Source organism: Nyctereutes procyonoides, unplaced genomic scaffold, assembly GCF_905146905.1.
Source record: "Nyctereutes procyonoides isolate TBG_1078 unplaced genomic scaffold, NYPRO_anot_genome, whole genome shotgun sequence".
In the NCBI taxonomy this organism is placed as follows: Eukaryota; Metazoa; Chordata; class Mammalia; order Carnivora; family Canidae; genus Nyctereutes; species Nyctereutes procyonoides.
The window spans coordinates 11,805,271-11,822,394 of NW_026575126.1; the positions used below are offsets into that span (position 1 = coordinate 11,805,271).

Sequence of the window (17,124 nt, forward strand, 5' to 3'; positions counted from 1 at the left end):
GGTGGGATATTGGGCCAAACTTTCATATTTGAGTTTAGATCAGTTCCCTCCTCCCAAAACAGAAGAAAATTTTGCTTGATTTAAGTGTCACTGAGGAGTTCAGGAGTGTGAAAAAATTAACAGTTCACCACTTCCAGAGTACATTGATAAAATGCGTAGAAATTGTAAGCCAAAGACATGCCATTTATATCTATTGAGCTCTGTGTTGTCTAGATTTTGTCGTGATGACGTTGTACGTACAATTATTAATAAAACATGTTTCTAAAATCTTATCATGTGACTTGCAAACCTGAATTCCATTTATACCTACATCCATAAGGAGATAAGTAGTCAATCAATTTTTAAAATACCACGATTAATTAAAAAAAAGAAAAACACCTTGAGTACCAGCTGTCTACTATTCCTCAAGGTGTAAAAGATCCCCTTTTCTTAAGAAGTTTACAGAACATTCCTCCTATCATCCTTCTCCCATAAGAAGTAAAAGAATCATAACGAACAGATGTATTTGATTTGCTATCAGAAAGTTGAAGAGCAGAAAGTTACAACATTTGCAGTCATGTTCATTTTAATTGTTTGGGGAGCTCCAATTTTCTTTGCCTTTTGTTTTGCAAGTGCTGGCTTTAAAAAAAAAAAGGTTAAGATGTAGTAATTCTCTACGCTCCTAAAAGCTGCATTTTTAGGGAACGCACATCAAAAAGAATCTATTTTTGCTAACTGGTTAATTGGAAGAGATGGCTTCTAAAAACAAACAGGGAAGGAAACAGAAAGCAGTAGAACTGCCTAGTCCTGCTCAGTGCAGCCCAATCCTGATTCAGCAAATAGGTATTTGCCAGTAGCGATGAGCATTGTGCACTACAATGACGGTGCTGCTTAACTCGATACTGTTCCCACACCTCTGTTAGCCGGCCCCGGTGCGTGGGTAACTCATGAAGTCACTGGGTACCTGAGCGAAATTTTGAAAGCATGGAGGTTATGAGGGGTTAGAGACAGGTGGAGCTGGCTACCTGATCACAGCCACGCCCACCTCTTAAACTGCACTTGGCAACAAAATTCATGCCAATATGACACCTGTCTGCGTAGGAAATTCATGACAAGACAGAAGGGCAGGCTTCAGATCACAATAATAGTGACTGTGATCTCCCCAGAAGCCTCTCCGGGAAAAACCCAATACTCCCTTCTCCCTTGTATGCCAACTGGAATTTGAAGGGAGCTTGCTAACTGATGTTCTATGCGGACCCAGAAGTACTACTGATAAGGTAAGGGCTCTTATATCTCTTGGTTTGATCACTAGAGATCGATTATAAAGGGACTCCCTGCTTGATCTTTCCTTTCAAATGGAGATTGCCGGGGCAATCTTCTTGGCAGTATATTTCAGGGTCTTGAACTTGAAGGCTAGAACTGTTTGGTGCTGCTCTAAAAAGAGACACCCAGCCCCTGCAACAGCTATCTGTGCAGCTCCTGGCTAATGGATATGGAGAAATGAGGACGGTGGTGAGCCGTAGTGGAGTGTTAAGGAATGATTTCAGGCGAATGTGTCAAAGCAGCTCATCATCTCCCGGGCCCTACATGACAGTGTTTTTTGGTAGCCACCTGTATTCAGAGATCTAAATTTATGAAAAGAGAAGCGTAATGATATCTTAATTGCTCTAAGGATGTCTTTTCAAAGGAATTGTCACAGAAACAGTTCCTTCAGAGGAACCCAGAAACCAAAGGGTGATGGCTTTATTATGGAAGAGCTGAGGAAATCCTCTGCCCTAGAAGTTAACATTTATGGATCTCTTTGGCAAATAATAGTCTCCATTGCAATACTGCTGTGTTTGATGAGGATTCAAAAAGTCTTAATCAAATCTAGCAGTCATTCCTGCTTCTTTCTCTCCTAATCTTTCTGATACTGAATTATGAGATCCTTATCTATTAAAATAAAACACCATTTGTTAAAGCCTTTTCAAAATTAAGACAAAAGCCATCAAAACTAATTGTTTGCTACCATCAAACAAATAGATTTTTTTAAAGTTTGATGAATTGTTTGTAAGCACTAATCAAGTGGGTGGAGTCATAAAAGAGGGAGGGAACCAACCGAAACAATATATGTAATTTGTTTGCATTATTATTTGAGATAATTACAAAGCAAGCGTTCAAAAGCTGTTCTTTATCTTTACACCAGAAGGGAGAGAAATAGGGAGGAGAGGCAAAGCACAAGAACACCCAGCCATTGTCAGCTGCAATCTAAAATATTGCCGGATTCACAATTGTCGAACATTAGCATTACTAAGAATGCCAGGGACAGAAGTGTCACGTTGAATGTAGAGTGATGACTTCATAGGAAGGCAAAGCTGAGGATATGACCAGTTTGCAGTCACAGAGAAATCAGCTTTAATTAATTTGAGTGCCAGCTCTGTGTATAATTACACAGCATGAGAGTTTGCATGCAAATGCGGAAATGCTGATTGTTCAAATACTTGCACTTGCTCATTAATACGTTGGGACTAAGCAGGGCTGGCAAGCAGACAGGGTACAGCACACACGGTGCCTGCAGGCTAATTTGTATTATACTGTAGTTAGCAAACAGATTTCAGATGTTTCTCCTTTCTTTAAATAATAAGCACAAAAATATGTGTGTCATTTTCATCTGTGACATACCTTGTTTTCTTCTTGATTAAAATAAAATGTTTTGGGTTTTTGAAAAAACTGTTGAGGGTACACCAAACACTGCTAAAACGCCGATTTATAACTATTTGAGGGCAGTAACATTTGTACCGGTTATAGGATATTTCTACTGGGCATGTATGTAATTATCCAAAGAGGTCATTTTTCATAATTGGTGAAACGATATTCAAAAGAGGTAAATTTATAATTAAGTCCCAGGAGGAATAAAACAATGGTCACAGTTGAACTGTCTACTTGTCTACCAAATCTAATATCTTGGGGCCAGCTTCGGCTAGGGCTAGAGGCTTTAGGAGAAGGACTGCTCTCTTTAGGAGAATCTCACCCTAAAATGTTCTCAAGTGAGATTTTCCAATCTGACCACTGAATCTCTTAACAGAGATCAATTTCAACCGAATTCCTGAAAATGCCTCAGGGAAAAATCTTAAATCCCAACCCCAGGAAAATGTGATATTTTCTTCAGAACATAGTATAAGAATAGAAGGAATTTGCCAAAGTCCCTAAAACCTGGTACTACTATCAGTGCCACCTATATACCTATTTCCTTGGCTACATTTCATGCATTTCAATTCTTACAAGTATTTATGGGGCACCTCCTTCTGTCGGACATTGCGAAAGAAAATAGACACGGTCCCTGCATTTGCCATCTCCCTTCTCAAGAGTTGTACAAAGGAACCTAACTCAGTTTCCCTGGGAAATACAGGCTCTTAGGAGTTATAACCTTGGAGAAGCCCACATTACTGAAACTTGAATCTACGGCCTTCCCTAAAGAGAGTTCTCATGGCCTTTCTGGGAGACTAACTCCCTCACTGATTTTTCTTTGACCCTATTGTGTAAGATAAAGGGAGCTGCCTCTGCCCCCAGGGCTGAATGGACACTGTGAAGGATCTGTCAAACAGTCTTATCAGGCAAGCCCCAAAGTCCATCTATAGAAGAATAGACTGAAGAGGAAGGCTGTCAATATCCTTTTCTGAAAGCCTATACCTCGAAGAATAGTCATTTCTCAAGGAGGAAAGTTGGACACATCCCATGGATGGATATAGGACACTTCACACCATTTGGACTGACCAAAAGTAAGCCGTCGTCTACTTGTCTTCTCAGTCAGCTTGGTATATGACATGCTGGGATTGCAACTAGAGTGTTCACTAACATAACCCTTCCTTCCTTCCTTCTTGAAAAGTCTGTCCAAATATCCTACTGCCCATGACTTCCTACAGATATGAGATATGTATATGCAGAAGGAAAAAACATGACAGTGAAAACATTCATACACACCACTGAGGCTCCCACTTCACTTTCAGGGGGGTCATAACCCTTTCATACTACATATAAAAAATATGCAAGGAAGGAAGGAAGGAGAAAATCCTTCAGAGAATTCAAGGGTATCTCCATGATGTGTACATGGTAATTTGAAAATAGCTGTTTTCAAGGGCTGACTATGAATTCCAAGTACCCTGAGCAGGAACAATTTGGAGTACGAGAGGAAATGCGTCCTTAATGGGGCAGGAACCAGGGAAAGTTCAGCTTATTATGCTAGCTATAGAGATCTGTTTAAAAAAGAAAAAAAAAATCTTACTCCAAGAAAACAAGGAAAAGATCTGAGAAAAACAGAAAAAAATCTGAGGTGAAGGTGCGGGAATTTGCAAGACTATGTGGCAGATGCTGCTGATCCTGGTGAAGACGTTGGTGAGATCATCCCCTGGGAAGGTGTAGGGAAGGATGGACGTGACAGGGAGATAACAATGACTTGACTTTCATATTGAAGGGAAAAAAAAGTACAGTAAAATAATTGACAATGAAATTAGGCGAAGAGATGAGGGACAATGGAGAAATGGAAACGGGTCATTGTAAAAGCTTCACTTAGGCATTAACTCGCCCCAAGGTAAAGTGAGTAATGGGACTGGACTTGTAATTACCTAACAATCTATAACTTTGCATTCTCCCAGATCAGTACACTTAAAGTAGTTGTTCACAGTGTAGCACTCTTGTTTTCCACAGTGAGAGAGGGACTGAGGGGAAGACATCTGCACATGAAATACAAGAGACAATTTTTTTTTTTTTAGAAGAGACAATTAATGCACAAAAGAGCTTCATCTTTGGGAGAAAACCTACCATCTCTCCGGTGCTTCCCTTTCCCTCTGCTCTCCTGCATTCTTGCTGGTGACAGTCCATGTATTTAAAGGAGAAAGCTGGGCAGCCCCAGTGGCGCAGCAGTTTAGCGCCTCCCTTCAGCCCAGGGCCTGATCCTGGAGACCAGGAATCGAGTCCCACATCGGGCTCCCTGTATGGAGCCTGCTTCTCCCTCTGCCTGTGTCTCTGCCTCTCTCTCTCTCTCTGTGTCTCTCATGAATAAATAAAATCTTAAAAAAATAAAAAATAAAATAAAGGAGAAAGCTGTAAGGGACTGCCCAAGTCTCCCTTAATCATAGTACTTTCTTTCAACATAACCCAGATTCCGGTTGGCTCACACCCCCTGGGTTAGGCACCAAAAGCAGGGCAGCATCTTCTGAAAGATGGTTTAATATGGTACCTCTGTATTGCTTGGCAGAGAGAAGGCCCCAAAAGTCTAACTCTCTGCTTGACATGTCTGGAATTACCATTAGCATTTCAGGACAGGTGCATTCTTAGACTCAGCTGGCTATTCCAGTTTTCCTGCCAGAAGACAGGAGCATAGCACATCAGTCATTGAGTGGCTGCCAATGGACACAGGGCATCCCCTGGGAGTGACAGGCCTGGGTGTGGTATAACAGGGGCACTGAACATTCTGAGATTCCTGGAGAGATTGGTGGTTGTGGTATGTGGATGTCTGGGTCCCCAAGGACCCAGTAGGCAAAAGAACAATGTAAACGTTGTCTCAGAATGCTTCCAGCCTGCCACTTGCTGGGCTTCTCTCAATTTCCTTTTTGTTTGGGCCTCTTCCCCTGCCTTCTGCTATCCTCTTGCCAAGCTATCCCAGATCCCAAATCTAAGGGTTCTACTGAACAGGTAAAAGTTTGTGGGATGTAACAAATAGAGAATGCTGAGGTTTTTAAACAAAGGAATGATACTAAACCCAACCCCCAAATCAAAGATTTCTTTAGGTTCTACTTTATGTCAGTCAGTGTATACTGGAGGTTTGAAGTAGACATATCAGGCCCTTTACTTATGGAGCTCACTACCAAATGAGAAGACATATCTGTTAGTCTAGAACACTTAATGATCTAAAGGCACCAACGAGAGAGATAGTTCTTCTGTAGGAAAAGAAAAATATTAGCAAAGCAAATGACTGAAGCAAATGCATTTAGATAAGGAAATGTATATTAACATGAAAAAACTCTGTTTTAAAGAGATCTTTCTGGCAGCAAGATACAAAGTGGTTTGGATGCAGAAGAGTCTAACGAGCATTTATGAGGCTATTGGGATAGTCTATAGAATGGATGGAAAAGATATAAATACCTCAGAGGAAGTATTGACAGCGTTTTACAAATTATTGTGGAAATGAACAGGAAAGTGGTCACACTTTGAGATTTCAAACATTGGTGATGGCATTTTTTTAAAAAATAGGAAACATGAGGAGGAGATGGAAATGTGAGAAGAAAGATACTAAATTCAACTGGGATGTAATTTCGAAGTGCCAGAGCCTATCTTTGTAAAGATGGACACCTGTACCCAGCATTCTGAGGAGACGACAGAGCTATGGCGGTCACCTGCAGTCAAGGCCCAACTAGTAGACAAGATCGTTAGGAAGGAGAGAGAACAGACAAAAAAAGGGCGGAGGAACTTTTCGATCACATATATGATCGTGTGAAGAGGAAGGAGACAAAAGCTTCATTCACACAATTAGAAAGAAAACTGGGAGGACCACCTAGGTGGCTCAGTTGGTTAAGCATCTGACTCTTGATTTCAGCTCAGGTCATGATCTCAGGGGTTGTGAGGTCTAGTCCTGTGTCAGGATCCGTGCTGGGTTTGGAGCCTGCTTAGATTCTCTCTCTCCTTCCTTCTCTGCCCCTCTCCCCATCGAAAGAAAGAAAGACAGAGAGAGAGAGTGGGAGGAAGAGAGGGAGGGACGGAGAAAGGGAGGGAGGGAGGAAGGAAGGAAGGAAGGAAGGAAGGAAGGAAGGAAGGAGAGAAAAGGAAGAAAACTGGGAATGTCCATAGAGAGGGAGGGTGGAGCGTTTCCAAAAGAAAGGACCTGTCAGGGTGGCTCAGTGGTTGAGCATCTGCCTTTGGCTCAGAGCGTGATCCTGGTCCTGGAATCAAGTCCCACGTCGGGCTCCCTGCGAGGAGCCTGCTTCTCTTTGCCTGTATCTTTGCCTCTCTCTGTGTATCTCTCACGAATAAATAAATAAAATCTTAAAAAAAAAAATAAAGGACTTGTCAGGTGAAAAGGAGGATACACAGACAAGGAAGATGAAGTAGGAGAACACTGGATGTCACAATGAGTTAGTCATTGATGACCAACAGGAGACAAGTTTCACTGAAATTCTGGGAGGAGAAATCATATCGCTACGTGATAAATTCTTACCAGGTATCTTCAGTGTATTTGAATGTTGAAAGTAAAGCAAAGCATTAAGCTTTCTAGGAGTTTGCTCTTAAAAGGAGAGAAGAAGAGACAAGGATAAGAACTACCTCAAAGAGTGAGGGAGGCAAGTGACACCAGTTTACCTTGGTCTCTGCTGGACCATTTTACCCAACCAGAGGCCTGTTGTAATTCTGGTTTCTCTCAGGCTCTTACTTCCTGTTGTCAGGTGAAGGTGGGTGGCAGTTAGGGTGGCAGTTAATAGGGAAAAGATGATGATGTTCAAAGATGAGTAAGGCTGTAAAAGACAATCAGGCTCTTCCTACAATTCAGGCTTAGGAATTAAAAGAATCCCCCCCACACACACACCCTCTGCCATCCAGAAAGTCATCTCTACTCCACCCACTGTCCTTGGCTTATTTTATCTTTTTGAGCACAGTTTTTACCTTTATAGATGCGTGTGGTTGTCTTATGTAGCAAGACCATTTGAAAAGATCTTGATAACACTCATTTCATTTAAAGGTGTGTTCTTCAGCTACTGGCAATTTCTAAAGGCTACAGAATTCCCAAAAGAGTCTGGCTATCCAAGTAGCAAACTCGTTGGTCAGTCTCCCTACCTTAATATATTTCATTTAAGAAATAGGCTAATCTAGAAATCCTAAGTGACTGTACATCTTTCCTTGGCTTTTGTTTTGCCGTATCCACCTGCTGTGTGTTCAGTGCTCAGACCTACACGAAGCAATAAGATAACAAACAGTGCCATAGGAGTAGAAAATTATTTCCTGCCCTATTTGGACAATTTTTTTATGAAACACCCACAAAACCTCTCAACTCTATACTGACGCCTGTTTAAGTGTGCAGCTGAGGTGTGGTATCTAGACTGTTGGAAGGGAATATAATTATGTGTTTACTCAGGTAATCTCTTACCAAAGGGTTATGTATGGGAAATCCGAGTTATTTGTATGCCATATTATCACAGTGTTCCATTGCACGTCATTTGTGTTCTTTTCAAAATACAAATAGCTGTGTGATATGTCTAGGCTTTTTCTATATTTATTTTTAGTTGCAAGAAGATCTCTGTCTCACATAATTCTACAGGATTTTTCTTTGTCTATACATGTATATGTATACAGACATATACATGTGCATTCGCACATGCTCACGTGCGCACACACACACACACACACACACACTGTCAAGCACTCAGGGAGGCTCCTTCATAAACTTGCCCTGCATGGTTGTTGCTTTATCTGTCAAAGAAATTCATTACCAGGAGAATGCCTTGCTTTATATGCTTACTAAATTTTTAAAAAATGTTTTTCATTATATTTATGCAAACGTACCTTGGCTAGCTCATAATTTACCAAATGTGAGCATTTGTCAGGGTTATTTCCAATCACTCGGAAAAATGTGCCTTTGTGTATTTTGATTATTTAAAGCAATTTTGTTTCCATTATGCGTATGTGTGGCCAGAACAGCATGACTGTCTTGACTGAGGAAGTGGGACTGCTCTTAATTTTCATACGTGCATCTGCAGAAGTACTTTTGATTGTTTAACCAATGTACAGATAGTGACACGGGCATAAATGCTTTTGCGCACATTTATTTTCCTTGGCACCTCAGAAGAGAAGGGTAATGCGAAGAAAAGTTATATATGCTGTTGTTTGCATTCAAATATATATATATATATATAAAATCGGGGATCCCTGGGTGGCTCAGCGGTTTAGCGCCTGCCTTCGGCCCAGGACGTGATCCTGGAGACCAGGGATCGAGTCCCACATCCGGCTCCCTGCATGGAGCCTGCTTCTCCCTCTGCCTGTGTCTCTGCCTCTCTCTCTCTCTGTGTGTGTGTCTCTCATGAATAAATAAATAAAATCTTCAAAAATAACAATAAAAAATATAAATATAAATATAAAATCTTCAAAAATAATAAAAAATAAAAATATACATAATCACCTGTAAGCTGAAGATATGTTTAATATTTTGAAGCATAAAAAATAGGATACACTCTTTATAGAGAAATGTCTGTTCTTGTGATCACCTCTTATTTATACATTAGCTAAACATCTGGAATTTTTTTTTTCCCTTCAGGCTTGAGCAAACTTTTTACCAAACTGGAAGTTCTCAGGGATCAAATAGTGTCATTCAAATTTGCTTACCATGCCTTGAAGCAAATCAGCTTATTTGCTCATTAGATGAGAAAACAGTGGTATTTTCCAATGAGACCAGAAAGGGAAACAGAACCAATTCAAGGCAGTAAGGACCACTATCCTGATTATTGTGGCGCCATATGACTGTAGAATCAAGTCTTATTTAGTTTTCTGAGTTATTATATTTCATTGAATTTAAAATGCTATCAATAGTAAGATGCATCAATATTTTATATTGTACAAAGAAAATTTAAAACTATGCCAATTAAACTATGATATATCATTCACTAAATAGCCTTATCCCAATTTCAGAAATGTTAAAACAAGGGGGGGAAATGCATCTCACAATGGATAAAATAGCATATAAGAAATAATTACAGAGCTTTAGATCTTGAATATAGTATATTAACTACATCAGCACAGCTGAAAGGCATTCCTTTCCTGGCAAGAGAAGATTTATTATCTCCTTCATTCGGAGGGACTAAAAATATGTACTGTGTATTCCAAACTGTTTCTACTTTTTCTCATTCATACAGTTATCAATAAGATATTCTCTCTTTCGAAAGAGTAGAATTTGGTTTTATTTTTTTTTTCAGCTTTATTAAGGTATAATTGGCCAACAAAATTGTAAGCTATTCAAAGTGGACAATGTGATGACTGGATACCTGTGTAGTGAAAGGATTTCTCCCATTGAGTTAATTAACACATCCATCCCCACATATATTTACTTATTCTTTCCCTTTTCTCCTCCTCTTCCTCCTCCTTTTTCTTTTTTTTTTTCTTTTTTTTTCTTTTTTTTTTTTTGGTGAAGATAGGGTTGACTTTGTCTTGAAGGGGGCAAAGGAATAATACAAAAAGAAAAAAAAACCTTATAGTTTAGCATTTTTAAAAAGTTCTGATTTGATTCATGTGAGACGTTAGTCTGTAAATTAATCTAGTTGAGACTCTTGGACCCCACCCACTCTGTCCCCTCAGGTTTCTGTTTTTCTGCCCATCAAAAATCTCCCCCCATAGCAGTCTAGCTCTAACAAGCATCCAAGCTTTTATGACAGGAAACTGGAAAAGAGGTGGGTACTAAATATTCCTTAAAGCACAGTGATAAAGCAATATAAAAAACAGTCAACCAAAACTTGTTAAAATCTTCAAAAGGCGTTAAAACTATTTTATCCCAAACATGTTTATTGTAAGATATATAAACAAGCCAATTCTTTGACTTGGCTGTCAAATAATGAACTTTAAGAAAAAAAAAATTATTTCATTGTCCCTCTCATCACCACCAATATCCAACCTACACCAGGCAAATAGTATTTTTCCCAGTAGATATTTCTTGAGTGATTTAATTGAATGATAAATTATGACCAAAGAGTCCTTCTCCTTATCTCAGTTTTGAAGATAGGCATTATGAGGCAAGAAACAATGGTAGACAAATAATAGTAAATTGCATGTTAATTGATTACTCACATATTGCATATCAAGATATTTTCCATGATAGTGAGATTTTTCTGGCATTATTTCCAGTATTCAGTTACTTTATCACCATCCATCCATTAATAAACATGTGTAAAGCACCTTGTGAATAATAGGCATTTGGGAAAGAAAGATGAATGGCATTGCCCTCTAAAGCAATGATTCTTACATTTTTTGGCTTAAGCACCCATATCCATCCTCAAAAATGATTGAGGATCCCAAAAACTCTTTTTTTTTTTTTTTTGGATTATAGCTCTTGATACTTTTCACATTCAAATATCAAAAAATTAATATTTATTTATTCAATTAAAAATAGTAAAAACTCATTGCATACTAGCATAAAAACACATTTTTCAGATGCCTGGGTAGCTCAGTCAGTAGAGTGACCAACTCTTGGTTTTGGCTCAGGTCATATCTCAGGATCATGAGATCAAGCCCCACCTCGGGCTCCCTGCTCAGTGGAGAGTCTGCTTGAGATTGTCTCTTTCTCCCCCTTTGCCCCTTCCCCCTGCTTGGGTGCTCTCTCCTTCTCCCTCTCTCTTTCTAAAATAAATAAACCTTTTCCTAAAAAAAAAAAAACACATTTTTATGAAAAATAACTATATTTTTGAAAACAAAAATGTAGTCTGGGAGCTCCTGGGTGGCTCAGTCAGTTAAATATCTGCCTTCAGTTCAGATCATGATCCCAGGGTCCTAGAATAAAGCTTTGCATTGGGCTCCCTGCCCAGAGGATACCCTGCTTCTCCCTCTCCCGTGCTGCTCCCCCTGCTTGTGTGCACTCTCTGTGTGTCAAATAAATAAATAAAATATTTTTAAAAATGTAGTCCAAAAAGTGACATCATTTACACTTTTTTTTTGCAAAATCTTTAATAGCTGTGTTAAAAGAGGACAGCTAAATTCTCACATCTACTTGCGTATCAACCCATTAGAATGTATTATTTTGTTTGAAGTATATGAAAAAAATCAGCCTTACAACAGATAATAGTTGAAATGAGGCAGAATTATTTTAATAGCCTTTTCAGATAAATGTGATATTCTTTGGTACTAAACTAAACTTCAACAAATAATAGTTCTTTAAAGGTTAGTTAAAAGGTGGAATCTGAAACCGTATCAAAGAGCATTTTAAAATCTGCCGCATTAAAACACATTGGTTTATCTTACATTTTTTTAATCTCTATGCCTAACATGGGGCCCAAACTCAACCACATGATCAAGTCACATGCTCTACCAACTGAACTAGCCAGGCGCCCCTGGTTTATCTCATATTTTGAATAGATCTTTTACCCATGCATTACTTGCATGATTTCATAATGTGATGGAAAATACTGTACCACTGAATTATGCAGATTTCCCAAAAGTCGACATATGTCATAAAACTTATTTTTTTAATCGCCACTGTTAATATCACTGCCCAGCTTATCAGAAAAGTCTTTAAATAGTGGGAAGTTCTCAAGTTCACAGTGGCAGATACAAATTGTTCTTAAGATTATAATTTTTGCATGAATGTTTGAATTTTATCATTGGCAATAAGTGCCATTGGTTGTTTTCCTTGAATTGACTTGCTTGTTTCAATTTATCATTTGAAAAATATCTGTGAGGTACCCGGTTCTGCATAACCATTGTTTGTCTGCCAGTTGCTTTTTAAGTAAAAGTGGTATTCCATAGAAAAAGAAGCTATTTCAGGTTGCAGCCCAAACGTTTATCTCACAAGTGCTTGACAATCATCATCCTTCATTTACGGTGGGAGTGCTTTTGATATACATCCTATTTTGGCATACAGGATATTAAAGATGTGTATTCAGGAATTTGGGCTTTAAAAATGAATATTAATTTTCATTGTTTTTTAAAAGTTTTCTTAATTGAAATTGGTATGGTTTTTTTTGTTCTTTGTTTAGTGTTATTTTGCTTCTGTGTTATTGCAAGTGTTAGGTGATTAATATCATGACTACAATACTACAATTTGATGTACAAATTGTACACAAACTAGTTTGGTGCCATTTGCTATAATCCACAGTGTTAGCAGTCTCATACACCAATGTTTTTCCATCATCATTACATATGTCATTAGAATGAAAAAGACAAGTAACGTCTTAGTATTATTTTGAAAATAGATTTGCCTTTGCAACTCTCCTTTAAAAGGGTCTCAGGGACCTTAAGGAGTCTGCTGATTTCACTTTGAGAACTGTTACTCTAGAGATTGAAAAGTTAAGGGAGTAGACAGGTAAATGAACATTAATTTTCTGTGGTTTGTAATAACTACAGTGATAGAAGAAAGCCCAGGGTCTTTAAGGAACAGTTCCCCAAAGAAATTGTGTCAACTGGGATCCTGAAGGACAACTAGGACTCAGCCGGGTAAAGGATAGTGTCTTTGGTTGATTGAATGCTGTGCCTCATGACATTATTTCTTTTTTCATTTTATCCTTGCTCTCTGTAAAGTCTAAAGAGATCTCAACCATATGGTTCCTATATGGCAACTGGATTCCAAAAAACATGCATGCCTCGTCTAGTAAGGTCATTAATAAGCTATTACCACTCAAAGCAGAGTTACTATGGGAATTTGGAAGAGAGAACCTGGATAGCTGCACGAGGCTCCGTGTTGTGTTGCACAGACATTTTTATGTGTTAAGCCAGATGTCATCTCTTTTATGTGCTTTTGGTCGCTGGGTCCCACCAGAAATAAATTCAAACTGGTCCTCATCAATGTGACCTGGTTAGGTATCATTAACCGTTTTATTTCTTTTATTTCTTTTTCTTTTTTTTTAATTTAATTAAATTCAATTTGCCAATATGCAGCATAACACCCAGTGTTTATTAGCCATTTTAACTAACACGAAAAAGAATGCAAAATAACTGGCATGGATTGAATTCCTATTATATGAGCTAGTGGGTTCACAGACATGATCACATTTAATTATCAATTTGATAGGTACTTATAGTATCCCCATTCCTAGAACCAAGAGACTGAGGTTCAGAGAACTTCAGTAGTATGCCAAAGGCCACGAAGTACATAAAATGCAGCACTGGCTTCTGAGCCAGCCATATCCAACTAGGGGGTCTCCATTCTTCCTCAAACTGGGGTAGAGATAGTCTGGAAGCAGGCTAAAGTGTATCGGGAGGAAGACAAGGCTCAGGAGCACACATGACCCATCTCACTGGAGCACAAATTTGCCTTGGTGGCAAATGTTTAAAACATTTTAAAATTCAAAACAAAAGCAGTATGTTATGAAATAAAAAGGAAACCACTTGAATTATTAAGAATCAGTTGGAGACTTCTAAGACATTTTCTCTCAGAAGGGGAGAATTAGGCATTTTCCTTGATTGTCCTTAAGTCAGAGTTCATATTCCTTGAGGGAATTTTTGAGATGCACCCTGAGACACTCCTTCCTATATCAAAACAAACCAATGTTTCCCCAGGAACTAGACCAAACGCCGCCCAGGTAGTGTTCAACACTGTCTCAGTCTAAAGTGCTAGGAAAGTGCTCATAATTCCTGGGTGTTATGGGTACAAGGCAAATTTCTAACCATCTTCCACAGATGTGACACGAGTACTAGAAAAGATGACGTTAGAAGGAGAGAAACAATTAGCTCTAATATTTACAAACAGCCGCTAATGGCAGATGATACCGATGGATGATAAGGAGAATGAGTGTGACGAAGACCGTATTTTTGTGTATCTACCATGTGCCAAGCACTATGCATAAATTCATCATCTTAAGTTAACTGCACAACAATCTTATAAGGTGATCTTATTATCCCCATCTGTGTATGTACCCAGACATAATACTACTGCAGTCATGTTATCCCAACAAGTCTATGAGCTATTATTATCCATATGCCGTTGACGACAAAATTGGTCTCAGAGTAGATAAGTAATTGCCCGAGAATACACAGTAAGTAAATGATGGAAATATGCACAGACCCCCATGGGCTTGTCTCAAAAGCCTCAGATCTTTTCATGCCATGCTGCCTTGATATTAGGTAGGGGTAGGTAACTGTATAATTTTTATTGAAACTCGAGTGCCTCTGAGAGTAAAAGGGATGCTATTAAAAATTGTGCCAAAGCAAGAGACATAAATTGGGATTACCCAGATTATGGATAAATGGTTACCTTATTATTAGGCAAACATAGGGGCTATATGGTATCAAACTTCTTAAAAATAAACGCATTTGGATATTCTCACTTTACCTTAAGCAAATTTCTATAACTTAGGGGAAATACTTTTGTGTATGTTTGATATCTAGAAATGATTCTTAGCTAGCAATTTATTTATTTATTTTTATTATTTTTTAAATTATTATTTTATTGTTTTTTGTTATTTTTACCTAGCAATTTAAAAAATGACAGTAGAGTAAAAATATGCATAATTTTTGATACATTTTTATACACAATGAAACAGAAGTGAGGCATAACTCTAAAGGGGATAAAGAAGATTTAGAAAACTCTAATTCAGTATTAGAAGTTAATGAATGTGGCACTTGCTGTGTTCCAAAATGTTATAACTTACTGATTGAGGGGAGAAAATTCTGGGAAGTATGTTGCATACTTGAGTATTTTCCTATTTCAGAAATAATCCTGTAACAATAACTTGAGATGGTTTTATAGAATTGTAGCAGGTAGCTACTCCACCTTGATCCAAATACAGGTTTGGGCATGTTCTTTTTTGTTTTTATAGTTGCTTCTACTCCAATGTATCATAGTTGCAGGTCTTAATTTCTTTCCAGTAAAAGAAGAATAGCTTATAATTTCTTTTGTTTCTTTTTCTTTGATGCAAGAGTTCGCTCCTCCCTGTTTTTAACCTGCTTTGTTCAGTCTCTTTTTTTCTGCTCTCATTTTTTTTCCTCCCAGCAGATTTACATGAAGTTAAGTGACTAAAGCTGTTTATCATATTATTTTTGGATTTTACTGTTTCTTGCTTTGGCCGTTCTTGATCATATCCAGATTTATTTTCTAGAAGAAGTTAATTTAGTAAAACCTTTCGTTTGTTTTTTTTTGTTTTTTTTTTTTTTTTTTTTTTTTTTTGTAAAACGAGTACTATAAATTTTCAACCAAACCGGCCATTCGAAAGTACAGATTTGTTCACAAACAGATGGGTTTTTCTTTTTTCTTTTTTTAATTCTGAAGAGATACATATATTCTTGAGTGATACAATATGTATCAGCTTTGAACAAACATTTTATGTAGACATTAGATCTAAACAAGAGAAAGAGCAACAACTCAAATAGTATATTTTACCACTGTGAGATTTTGCTCTGTGTGTGTGTGTGTGTGTGTGTCTTGTAAATTTTTGTGCTTAGAGTAGCCTTTCAATCTTTTTAAATCATCCTTATGAATCTTTTCAGTTGGCTGGACATAAGAAAAGAAGGCTTTTCTCTTGAATGAATACGAGAATTATTATGTTAAGCATTGAGTAAGAGTGTGCTGAGTACTTAATGCAACTTGACATGCATGGTACTCCCCACAAGCTTACCTTCAAAAGGATGAGACAGAGATAAATACAGATCTGCATACATGTCAAATTGCCAAGTGCTGTGGGAAATATCTCTTATCCCCCCTGCTTTCTCTTTCATTGTTTCTTCATGAGACCAAGGGCACACAACATAATGAGGAACAGAAGTCAAAGGAAGCAGAGTTCTTAGGTCCACTGTACACATTAGTAGAACCTGGTATTATAATTAAGAGCTTTGGTTTTGAGGCCAACTAGATCAAGGTAGGCAAGGCATCCTGTTCCCACAGACACCATTGAGCTTGGCAATTCCAGAGTTAGGGATGGTTTGTTTCTTCCCTTCACTTATGACAAACACTGCCAAACATCCAAAACCCCACAGTATCACAATTGCTCAACATACTGAAATATAGAATATCATGTTACATAAAAATGGGGCAAAAGTAGACAGAAGGAAGATGCAAGTGATACGAAGGGAAGAAAGAAAGGCATTTATACTATTGTATCTTATGCTATGATCTTCACTCTTTGTCTCTAACAGAGTTTGTCAAATCTTAAAAGTTTATTTCTATCCTAAAAGAAAGTAGCTTGGAAGAGTTAATATTCCTGGAAATGGCAGGCAATGTGATAAAGGAAAGTGCAAGGTTCATGGAGGCAGAAAGATCTGTGTTGGGTCAGTTCTGCTATAGACTTTTATAATCTTAAATAAATTTTTAGACTGTTTAAACTCCATTTGGTTATCTGTAAAATGATTACAATAATACCTACTTTCCAGTGTTATGAGTGCTGAATTAATTTCTATACCAAAGCATCTAGCATAGGGCCCAATAGGAGTGTACACACATTCATTGGCTATTTTTCTTGTCATTAAAAATACAATTATATTCCCAGATATTACATT

The 17,124-nt window shown here is 38.0% G+C and overlaps 1 protein-coding gene across 10 annotated transcripts in view; it reads left to right on the plus strand.

The window, feature by feature from the left end:
- Window positions 1-1,054: 1,054 nt before the first annotated feature.
- ADGRL2 (adhesion G protein-coupled receptor L2) overlaps window positions 1,055-17,124 on the plus strand; it is a 277,269-nt gene continuing 261,199 nt past the window's right edge. For 5 of the 10 annotated variants that reach the window (XM_055339475.1, XM_055339473.1, XM_055339482.1 and 2 more), the window contains exon 1: window positions 1,055-1,256. The gene's annotated coding sequence lies outside the window, so the exon portion shown is untranslated. The remainder of the gene's footprint in view (window positions 1,257-17,124) is intronic. The other 5 variants (XM_055339480.1, XM_055339484.1, XM_055339485.1 and 2 more) reach the window with 2 other exon arrangements.